Genomic DNA, 12,421 nt, shown 5'->3' with positions numbered 1-12,421 from the left:
ACATAAGAAAAAGCAGTTTTTTCTTCCTGAAACTTTTACTTTTTTGCAGTTGAAATTCCAATTAGCCACAACACAAAGGATTACTCCAAAATCTAATTATGACTGGAATAATGAATTCATCTAAGTAATTGCAGTCAAATGCTTAAATGGCTCTTTCTAATTGTGTGATTGTAACATGGCACTGAAAATACAAATTTTAAAAATACAAAAAAAAGGGATATTTTATTTGTTCAAGAAATGCACAAATATGACAAATACTGTATAAGTACATTTTTATTTGTTAATGGCAATTTTTGTAGAATAACTTCCAACTAGTGAGATAAATGGGGTTGTCAAACTAATCAATATTCACACAAATTACATATAACTACTCCATTAAAACATTTGGTATAACTGAATCCTGAAAGTTGCAAGCTTTGGTAGATCAATTAAAACTTTAAATACAGATTTAAATCCACCAAAAAGCAATCCATGCTGCCAGGACTGAAAAGTTCATATTCTATGAAAGATACAAAGTTAAATATCTTTAAAAGAGAGAGAGGGAGAAAGGACTTTTTTCAACAGTTCCTGGTGGAAATGTTTTATATATATATAGTTAATTAAAAAAAAACTATTAAAAATTAAACTATTAATTTTGAAAAAATTAAACATACATGAGCACAAATATTACTATGTCACTATAGTCTATAAATCCTCTCTTCAATATTTATGTTAGCCTGATTACTAAATTAAAATACTGTTATCATAGGCTTATTACTTCTTGTCTGTTATTAATGTGCTAGACAAGTTAAGATACAAAATGTTCTTTTTTTCCTCCTCTCTTGGGCAGGGTAATGAGTTTCATGAGGTGGCTGAAGAGAACAAGTCAGTTTGATATACATCAGTTAAATACAATCCCTTTCTCATTTCTGATTTTAGTTTACGATATGATAGGAGTTACAAATATCCCAGCAAAACAAGATTATCTATTTTTTAAGCCTACATTCCTCTCCATAAACTGATACATGAAAACACTAGAACTCAGTCTGAAAAATATTTTGATACCAGAAATCTTGTTTTATCAGCAGCATAATCCAACATTTAATCATTCATTCACATATATATCTGCATAGACGTATATTTATATAAGAATATGTATGTCTTAGAAGTTTGTCTGTATTAACAAATCTCATGATTTCTGAATATTCCCTCAAGATAAGGGCTAATCATGAAATTAGCTATCAAGGATCCAGGCTTTCCCTGGAATTTAACAATTTATATGGAAATTTGACCAGTGTATTAGTAAAAGGTGTATATCTGACGCCTTCTACACCATGAATGAATAGAATAAGGATTGCACAAGTATAAAATGTGAAAAGGATGAATTATTTCCATATAAAACTTTAACATATAAGGAAAGCATATTTCATTTTGTACTTCAAATAAAGTCTGACAATTAACTACTAGCTTATTACAGGCAGGTGATGTTGTTAACCGATATTTTGTACACCAGGTTCTTGTGAAACCTGAAGCCAAAATATATCCAAAAGTCGCCTTGCATAAAAGAGAGCTTTATTTTCTCTAGAAAAATCTTAGCTCAAGTAGCATGAATTCAATACAATTTTATTTAACCATAGACAATGGAAGCAGCATATAATTTATATTACAAAGGTGGAAAATGAGATTATCTACTCTAGTGTGTTTTATGCTGGAATTTTGGGTGATAGTAATCTCAGAAGCAAAGCTTCAAGTTCCTATTTTGTCTTTAACTAAAAAAAGGCAATGCAAACTAATTCTGTATTGCTGCCAAAAAAAGCTTCAAGTCCCCAAGTGCTGAGCTATGTGGGCTTAAAGAAGCGTTTACCATTTTAACTTTATAGAAGTCAATAATTCTTTGTTCCAATACTGAGGCAAACAATTTAAAACATTGATAACATTTATTCAAGGCAGCTTACAACAATAAAAAGCCTTCCACAATATTTTTTCTTCACACATATACAAATGATATTTAAAATCTCAAAGATCAAAAACAATTTTGAATGTCACTTAAGATATTACTGTGCACTTATAACAAATTTATAATCTGAACATCACAATCTTAATCTGCAAGTATACTTGGCAGCTTTTTATCATATTATATTGCTGAAAAAATTAATAATATATAAAATGCTACAAACTTTTATGACCATAACTTTCTGTAAATATCTAGAGTGGATTAATAATTCACATTAAGATATAATGTAGTATGATTTATTTCTTTTCAGTTTAGTGTGAAGTATAAACCCAGACAATGTGGTTAATTAACCAAGGTTTATAGCTTAGCATTGTGTGGAATAAACCATTATATCTTATTCAACAACCTTAAACTATGTGAAGTACAGTGTCTAAACTCAGCCCTACCTTCTTCTTCTGGCCCACAGAGGACAAGATATGGATAATAGATCTCCCATTCATTTGTTCAGCCTACATGTATACACTTTTATAAGTAGGAAGAAAAAACCAGAATTTTAGTGAGATTTCTTCACAAATAGGCATGGTTCCCATAGAATTACACTTTCTATCTCTAATCAGACAAACATACCTGGAGAGTTCTGAAAAAAATGTCATCCTTTCAATCTATTTTATGTCTTATGTGGTATAATTAACTTTAAAAGAAATTCACAATGTAAGGAAAGTGTGACGAATGTATTGTCGAAGGCTTTCACAGCCGGCATACGATGGCTGGTGTGGGTCTTCCGGGCTGTGTGGCCGTGTTCTTGAAGTTTTGTTTCCTAACGTTTCGCCAGCACCTGTGACCGGCATCTTCAGAGTGCAGGAGCACAGACAGGAGCAGTCAGAACTGCTTCAGAGTGCAGGAGCACAGACAGGAGCAGTCAGAACTGCTTCAGAGTGCAGGAGCACAGACAGGAGCAGTCAGAACTGCTTCAGAGTGCAGGAGCACAGACAGGAGCAGTCAGAACTGCTCCTGTCTGTGCTCCTGCACTCTGAAGATGCCGGTCACAGGTGCTGGCGAAACGTTAGGAAACAAAACTTCAAGAACACGGCCACACAGCCCGGAAGACCCACACCAGCCAAAGTGTGACGAATCTTAAACATCTGTGTTACATAGAAAACAGTAGCTTTCATGTATCTTCCTCCTCTTCTGTAATGAAAGAGTCTATTTAAGGTAATGAGGTGAGAAGAAATTTGCATGAGTGAAGCATATTTTATTAAACTAATCCATTATGAATAATATATTTTTGGGTTTTTATTGTAAAAAAAGTTATTTTCGTTCACAAGCAAGTCTAGTTATGAAATACACAAAGAGACTGTAATTTTATCTCCAAGACGAAACAGCAAATGCTGAATTATTAGTGGAAGAAGTTAGCAGAAATGGGTTTTCTCTTTCTCCTTATCTTGAGATCTTGCCTTGAAGTCATTCATCACTATACTATACATAATTTAAGGCTCTTGAAAAAAGACTGGCTGTCCACACCAAAACCAACTGCATACCAACTGGTGAGATTAAGGCATTGTGGCTGCTCAGTTTCCAAGTCTGAGAAGTTGGTACATAACCTGTTCTGCCTCAAACCAAGTGTACAGCTTAGCAGTGCTGTCAACACTTCTTTAACTGATGAACATATTTTCCAGGGACTATGTAGCTACTGTGAGACCACAGGAAAAATGCAGTTTCTCTAAGAGCCACTGATTAGCAACTCACTCCCCCAAGGCACTTTTCTCGTTTCAGATTCCAAAAAGTGTGCATTCTTCTCAAGATCTGCTGAGCTTGAAGTCTTGCTCATCATCTTCCACCTTTCTTGGATAAATATGGCCTGACTGTAGTAATCTATACCCTGATAAACTTCAGGTTACGTCACTGTAATGTAATGTACTATCTGAGGGGCTGCCTATAAAAATGGTACAGAAGCTTAAAACTAGTGCAAAATTCTGAAACTAAAATTGTTCCTAATTTGCCTAAGTACAGCAATATTACACTCATCTGCAAAGTTATCTTGACTTATCCATTTTCAAGCCCAATTCAAGATTATGAAGTCCTTTTTTAGACTGTATTCACCTATCATACTAAGAAATGCCTCATTTTAACCATAGTTTGTAACACCAGAGTAAGTCTTGTAAGCAAGCAGAATAATCACTGCTAGTTCAGCTAATTCCTCATTTATGTCCTTACTTTTTAACTGCCTTGAACTTTTACAGATTGTTTGGAAGCTTTCACAGGGTACAAAAAAACCCAGGTAGAAGTGAGAAAACCAGACAAACCATGTAGCTCTGCTTGTACATCACAACAAGCTACAACTATCATTAAAACAAATATTGTCTGAAAAGGGCCAGACCCCACCCTTCTCTGTCTCCACAGGCATGGCTAGGAGTTCTGCACACCAAGGAGCGTGGCAGCCAGTGGACAGCACCAGCCTGCCAGCAAAGGGGCTGCTGATAGGCCGCTGCCCAGGATGCCTCAGCCCTGCCCCTTGCCCCAGGACTCAGCTGACACTTAGGCCTGGTGATAAGCCACCCATCCATTCTTAGCTTGTGGACCATATAAAAACATGTGGCAGGCCAGATCTGGCCCACGGGCCGTAGTTTACCAACCCAATTTAAGTCACTGAAAAAAAATAGTTGGAGCCATTCTGCTCAGAGATTGTATCAACCTGCATGCTGACTGTCCTATTTGTCTTCATGAATGAACACTGCTATTTTTTGCTGGTTTTATTAATTGTTGCTTGGTGTTATGGGGTGTGTTTAGGAGAAGATGGGAGAATATGGAATATGGTTTGGCCCGGGAGCAAATATTCAAGTAATAACTGGCAGGGGAAAATACAGTGGAGAGCCATATGCCAACACATTATTTCTTCATTAAACTTTTTTTTTTTCCAAAATGGAAGAAAAATCATGTGGGGCAAGAAGCTTAGCAGATACTAAGGGAACTATCCACTTGCAAACAATAGTGACAGGTAAAACTGACACGGTATTGTTTCTGAAGATTTCCAAAAAATTAAGAAAGACCTTGACATCTGAGTTCTGCACCATGCTAACACACACTACACACTTTAAGATTTGAAGATGTTTCATGTTTTATATTTTATAACATATATGAAAATACAGAGCTTTCTAAAAACTGTCCAACCCATAAGGCTGAAATATACACTATAGATAAAATTCTCTGGATCATAAAAAATAAATCATCCATGAAACATATATTTAGCCATCTTCATAAGTTCAAATATATGCATTATACAGCCTACCACTTATGCCTGCTCAGCTGCTTAACTGTTGTTTTTTCTTACGCTAGTGAAGTAACAAATACTAGTAAGAAACCTATCAGGAACAGAACAATCACAGAACGATTCATCCTTTGCCATTCCCTCCCAGTTTCCATCAAACAATAGTGGACACCTGCAGAGAAAAGATGAATGCCATATTTTGGCCAGCAGCCAGCGTCATGGGGTCTGAACATCTGCACAATTGCAACTGCAACGTAAATAAAAGAATCTGGATTCATCACAGTACAAAAACTGGCAGCTTGAAACTATGGCAATCACTGATTCTTTTTAAAAGCAGTTTTTTTCTCTGCTGTTAAAGAGACTTATTTGAAGATGTGCTATTGCTGGCAAGATTCCATGTCATGATGGAAGGCCCAAATGCACAATCGATATGAATGCTTTCTTTAGACAGGGGTTCTTCATACTATTATATGAATTGTAACCCAGTACGCATATAGTATAACTTTCTTGGATATTGTCACTTTCATTCCAAGGGTACACAAAACTATCCTTATGTGATGGGGATATATAGTATTTCCAACCATGAAGGCATAGGGAAGACAAGGCTGTATGTTATGAAGGAATCCAAAAAGAGTTTCTCAACAATTCTCTATAATCCCCATTTCTAGTCTTCTACTTCTAGAGATGTATTACTGTCTTTTCTTAAGGAAGTGCGCCAAATTTTACCAAATAATAGCAATATAAAGCCATGATTTTAGATGGCAGATTAAGGCTCTTATCTATTAGTTTTCTGAAAATGTACTGATTTTTCTATTTTTTAAACATGTATTGTTAATAATTATCCAGCCTGACTTTAAAAATAGAAAACCAACAAGCAAACAAAAACTGTCTTCACTATTTCTCTTTTATAGACCAAGTAGGGGATGCAATATAGTTAAATGTAAGTTTAACATCTCATATTTAAATCCAACATCCTCAATTCCTATTTGGACCAATGTCCACAGCTAGGCAGTGTTTATTACAATCTCATATTTTCTTAACAAATAGCAGCATTAGTTATACGAATGTAGAACATAAAGGCATACAAATAAAGGAATGTGGTTTATAGACTTCAGAATCTGAAAAAGTTGGAAATTTTTAGCAAAATTCAGTTATGTGTCTCAAATGTAATTCATTTCCCTACAATAGGAAAATGAAAAAAAGTAGTCCAACAAAACATTTTTTCTGTACAAAACTTTATCTCCCATAGCTTCACAATATTATATTACACACACATATATAAACACACACAACCCTTTTTTTAACCTGCAGACATAATATTTAATGTAGGACAATGATGATAATTTCTGAATTACTTTTTAAATATATTCTGCTTGTTAACAGACAATACTAATAATGCATATCATGGTCCAAAAGACATTTGCAAACATCAAATTCTTTATCAGAATAAATAACAGTTAAGATTTATCTTGTAAGTGCAGCACAATCACTATACAGCAGGCCTTAATAACTTATGACCATAGAGGCCTAAAACAACCATTAGCCGAGTGCAGGATAAACATTCTTTTATTTTTTTCATGTTAATTGTTAAGCTAAGCTATATGATTTGACAATATATTGAAATATGACATGGTCATTTTATTTATCACTATTATAATTTGTTTAATAATGATCAAACATTTTGTTTTTGCCTAGGATTGCAAAAAAGATTTCAAATAATTTACAAGTTACAGTATATAAAAGGTACTGTGTAAGTCTACTTTAATTTGGATAGTTCTTTATTAAATAACATATGAGAGACTAAGGAGTTTTGGTTCTTTGAAACAGTGACTTTTAACTATCATCTCAGCATTCATCAAAACATCACAGAAATGAGTTTCATCTGGTGTTAGTTTTGCAGAACAAGATGCTCTTTTACCACCTAAATTAAGTCCCTATATTTATTTTCAACTTTGTATGCAATATTACACTGTATTCCAGAAACCCCCCCAATATTGAGAAATAACTTTTTAGGGGGACAAGGGGGAAACAAATGAAAATCAGACACTCTCTCTTGCACAAAACAAACCCATCATTCAATATAATCCTTCTTACAAGTTCTGGCATATATAGAAAGCTGAATATTTTTGAAAAGTCACAGAGCACAGCCTCTTATGAAATTTCACCCAATGTAACATCACGGCAAATGTATAGTACTGTATAACATATTAAAAGAGAAACTGTATATTATTCAACTACTGAGAACTACAAAAAGTAAACTGACAATTTATAAAGCATTTTCACACTATACTGTGTCCCAATACAGAATATTTTACTTCTGTTACCTACAACAAACATACAGAAGATGTGCATGTCACAATTTGTAATCAGAAATATAGTACAAGCTATCAAATGGCACTGATACATCTGTTGTACAGAAAGGTATGTTTACATGAATGCTCTATTAGATCTAACAGGGCCTACTTTCAAGGAAAGAGGGTGGGACAAGGTTACACAAATGTGCTAGCCTCCACTTAGCAATTAGTGGATTTATCTCTGCTTTGCTAAAAAGGGCTTCAGCACCTCAGCCACATATGTGCAGTGGAACATTGGCCAATTATATTTTCCATAGAAATTAAGTGTCAGTTTTATCTAGCATCCTATCCTTCACTATTTAACAGTGCATTCCAGAAACAGAAGTCCAGGGCAGAGCCTACAAAACCAAAAGCACAAATAGTGCACTCTGTACAAATAAGGAGCAAAATATCAATTGCCACTGTATCCCACTTTCCTGCAGCAGGACAAAATAAATAATATCAACATGAAAGATAGCAAAAAAATCCACCTCACAAGGTAAACATAGAAGACACTGATGAATACTGTAAACCCAACAGACGTTTCAGTGCACACAGATCACATGGAATAATCCAGTGCCATTTATTTAGGAGACACAACACTTACTAATCTATACTGGCTGCATTGGCACTAAATAGAACACTGTAGCCCGGTTATAGAATAAAGATTTTATAAAGGTGACTCCATGTGTAATTAGCACATAAAGTCTAAATTACAGTAATCAAGGCAGCAGTAGCAATAACCCCAAATCTAAGTAGCATCTCTAGGCTTAAAAGTCTGCATGCTCTCTCACATAATTACTGGACCACCTCAAACTGAACTCTCCCAAACTTGGCAAAATAGTATTAAGAATAATCATGAATCAGAAGAGGCTCTACTAGATATACCATCCTAAATGCTGTGACAGACCGTGCTAAAATCTAAGCAAAGGTGACTTCAAAGTTAGTTAAGCAAATGGCCCTTCCTCTACCGATGATTTATGAGCTGCCCCTTCCTCTCCCATCCTTTAAAAACACGAAATTATCTCAGAAAGCAATACTCAATTAGTTAGTATATCTCATCACTTTGGGATATTTATAACTCGAATTAACCAGACTCGGTTACGTTAAATCGAGTCCCGCGTATGTTCAACTCCTGTTATTTGCAATAGGCCTCCCAGCAGCTCCTACTATTTGCCATGGAAACTCCTGCCTTCGCTTTAGTACATCTCATTCCCTCTGGCTATCTATGCCTTGCTTTATTTGCTTTCCTCCCCATCTCTATTTTTTACCATAGCCCTTCGGATGGCTTCCGAGAATCTGTCTCACCCTTAAGATACCTTTCCCTCCAAAAACAAACAAAACGCAGTGCAAAAATAAACAACCGCAGCAGCATAACAGCACCGTCACGCTGAAACTCGCACTCGGGTTACCGGAGAGAACCACAGCAAAAGAACCCAAACCGACCCCGCTCCACCGCCTGCCGTTCTCCGAAGGCCTCACCTATCGCTCCCTCGGCTGAAAGGGGTGCTGAGGCTGCCTCGTCTCAGCGGCGACCGCTTCTTCGTGTTTCCCTCTTGCTGCCTTTGCCGCTCTGGCTGGTTCGCCGGGGAGCACCACCTCCTACGGGGAGGGCCGGGCCTGGCCAAAGCCACGAGGGGGCGGAGCGGACCGCTCAGTGTCGGGCAGGAAGGGGCTCGGGGGCCGGGCGGCAGCGCCCCTTCCGTCTCCACCAGTTCCCGGCCTGAGGTTCCTCGTCTGCAGGGAGAATCGCCGACGACGGTTGACTGCCCTGCTCCCCAAGGGGCGGGGTGGACTGGGGAGCGGCCGGCAGCGAACGGAGACGGAAGGTTTGGGGCTTCAAGACATTCTCCCGCTCCGCAGCGGAGGAGGGAAGCGGCCCAGAGCGGAGGTTTGTTATCTCCCAGCGGCCACGGACGACGCCTGAGAGGCGGAGACTCCGCGGCCAGCGAACCGGAGGGTGGTCCTCTTCGGGCGCGCCGGGCCCGCAGAACGTCTCTCGCCTTTCCCCGCCGCGTCCCTCATTCGTTCATTTCGCCAGAATGTGGAGCCCAGTTCCCCGCCCTCTTTCTCCAGAGACTCTCTGGTCTTCATCTACACCATGGGCGGGGAAACATGTTCACACATCTTTAAAGAGGGGCGGCTGTCGCAGCTGTGGCATCTCTGCGCCGAACGTTAACCCTCCAGAGGTAGAACGCGCACTAAAAGCCGCCTTCTACCTTCGATTCCCTCAACCACACGTGGCACTCTCGGTCCATGTCCTCGTTTTGCCGCCTTGATTTCGACTATACAAAATGGCTAGAGTAATGGCGGGTTCACACATGCAGTTCGGGTCTTTTTTTTGCATTGCACTGCCTAGCATGCAGTCTGAAATTCGCCAGGGTGATCTGCATCTTGCCTCAATCCAGCAGGCGAGCACCGTGCCTGTAAATAATCCCATTCCAAAGCAAAGAAGTCCATAAAATGGGTTTTTCTCTTTGATCCTGGTATTTTAAGATCTCTTCATATTCTCGGCGCAGCTCTCCGCATCTGTTCAATTCCCCCCTTTTTTTCCCGCAGTCATTTCTCAGTGCTGTTTACTTCAACAACTACCTATGCCTTTTGGATTCCTTTGATAGTAAACTGGTATCCAAATATGAATTAAAACCCATTTTTCTATCAAACTCTTAGGTAACTACAAGTACGATGCATAATTTTAGCCTTACTGTTTTGCATTCTCAATATCTGATAACTAATTTCAGTGAATAGGTTTCAAAAGGACAACTTCAGTATGTGACTTGAAATATCAACCAGTTTGAGTTCATATTAACTCTTCACTCCTCGAATATAGCAATCCCTGCTTTCAAACTCAAGCTTCCTTCAAATTAGCCCATCCCCATGTCTGCAATCACCTGCTTCATCTGTTCAAGCCAAGTCATGCATGTGTTTACTCAAAAGTAATTCCTACTGTGATAAGAGGTTACTCCCATGTATACAGTGCAAAGGACTTGTCGCCTTAAAAAAAATACACCTACACCGTAGAACCCAGTCATAACCGTATCTATTCAGCAGTAAATTCCACTTACTTCAATGCAATTTTGGTGACCAGCATATATATCTGATAGTAAATTATGCTGACCAGAATGGGAATCCCAAATAAATATGTATAGTTTTGTGCTATGATAATTGTAAATTAGTGTGTTTAAATTCCAGATTTCTCATTAACAAAAATCACAAGAGCTTTTTTCTCTATTTTTTTTAGAGACACACAAAGCCTCTATTTCCCAGGTTTTTCAGTATGTACACCCTTAAGATGCTTTCCATTTCTTTCAAGCTGCCACTCACCTAATCATGCACACCCACATCACGTTGGAGTACAGTGTATATATACATACACATATCTTCCTTCTCCAACATGTAACTATTTTTATACTTCTAAGTTTTTTCCGATGGCCAAGGTGATGCTTTAAAAAAAAAAAAACTCCACGATTGCAGTTTCTTACCTCAACTCTCTCAAATTATTTTATCATCTTCCTAAGTTTTAAAATTCAGAAGTAGAGTTACTGTTTTAGAATGTGGGGATTTTGCTAACTTCATTATGGCAGTATGTCGTCTGATATTTGCCATAATTGAATCTTCCTGGAAAGGAAGAGGTTGCATATTTCTCTGTCATTAAAAAGTGAATGCACAGTTATAATTACTTCCTTCTTGCATGAAAGTTTGCATTAATTAACTGTACAAAAGCACTCTTGAGGACAGGGAAAGGGGAGGTGTCTCTTGCCGTCAGACTATCAGATAATTATCCAAGTCTGCAACCATTACATAAAAGCATGCAGCAAATTTGATTCCAATCTAAGTAACCCTGCTTTTTTTCCATCCTTATTTTAGAAACTGATAGAAATTCCTTACCAGCTTTCCCAGATTTCCTGTACGGTGCTTTTTTCCTTTTGTAGGAGTGTTAAATCTCACAATGCTGCAGAGAGAGGCAGAGAGAGAAGGAGGGAGGGAGGGAGAGACTGCAGCAGTTCTAAAGCCAAAGGACAGGAAAGTATGTTGCTTCCTAGAGAGGCTCTGTATTGCCCCTATGTGCTGGCAGAAGCAAAAGGCGTTTTTGCTAAAACTCATTGAGTCATTCCCACTGTTTCCTTCCACCTAGAGTCCAGGAAGGCTTATCAGAAGTACTGTATTGGCAGAATTGTATAATAAGTTTAAAAATTAAGAAGAGAAAAATGAACTAGCTTATGAATCAAGGAAAGAAGGAAATTGTGTTTGGTGCAGGTCTATTCAGACTTGAAGTTCCACTTCGTTCAGTGGAAGTTATTTCCTAAGCATAGCCAGAATACAATTACATAATTCATAAATAGGACATAGTGCAATACTAGTGGGATCTAGAACAGTTATATAGAAAGAAAGGAGGAGAATATTAAAGGAGGGAAAATTATTTCATCCCACTCATTGCAAGATTTCCCATACTTATTACTAATCAGAACTGCAGTGCTGTCTGCACTGATCGATCAATCTATCCATCCATCCATCTACACACACATACACACATACACACTAGCTTAGGGCAACTATGCATACCTACTCAGAAACAGCTACTGAGTTCCAATGACATGAAATATATGTTTTTTCCCTGTTAATGACAACAGGACATGAGAGAGATGGAAATAAATGCTCTTATATTTATGAGATTTTATATATATATATATATATATATATATATATATATATATATAAATCTTGCCACAATCACAATCACCATGACCTCCATCTGTCCATCCTAGAAACAGCTGTGAGTCCAGGAGGTCCATGATGCTATCCCGTCAAAGAGGAGTCGAAAGCAGTTAGAGCAACCCCAGTGAACAAACAGCAACTCTGCCTTGCAGGGATCCAACCTCAGCCTGTTTC

General features: G+C 37.8%; 1 protein-coding gene across 4 annotated transcripts in view; it reads right to left on the bottom strand.

Annotated features, from left to right (window-relative positions):
• The window catches only part of ADD3 (adducin 3), a 112,473-nt gene extending 100,902 nt beyond the window's left edge, over nt 1–11,571 (bottom strand). For 2 of the 4 annotated variants that reach the window (XM_088132490.1, XM_088132495.1), the window contains exons 1-2: nt 11,420–11,569; nt 9,014–9,955 (exon numbers count right to left, since the gene is read on the bottom strand). The gene's annotated coding sequence lies outside the window, so the exon portion shown is untranslated. Of the gene's footprint in view, nt 1–9,013; nt 9,956–11,419 lie in introns of all 4 variants that reach the window. The other 2 variants (XM_088132493.1, XM_088132491.1) reach the window with 2 other exon arrangements.
• Nucleotides 11,572–12,421: the final 850 nt, after the last annotated feature.

The sequence above is a fragment of the Python bivittatus genome, unplaced genomic scaffold (genome assembly GCF_059951505.1).
Source record: "Python bivittatus isolate LINGU-HERP-01145 unplaced genomic scaffold, Pbiv_v1 ctg000980_np1212, whole genome shotgun sequence".
Taxonomy (NCBI): Eukaryota; Metazoa; Chordata; class Lepidosauria; order Squamata; family Pythonidae; genus Python; species Python bivittatus.
This window is presented reverse-complemented; position numbering and strand designations above follow the sequence as displayed.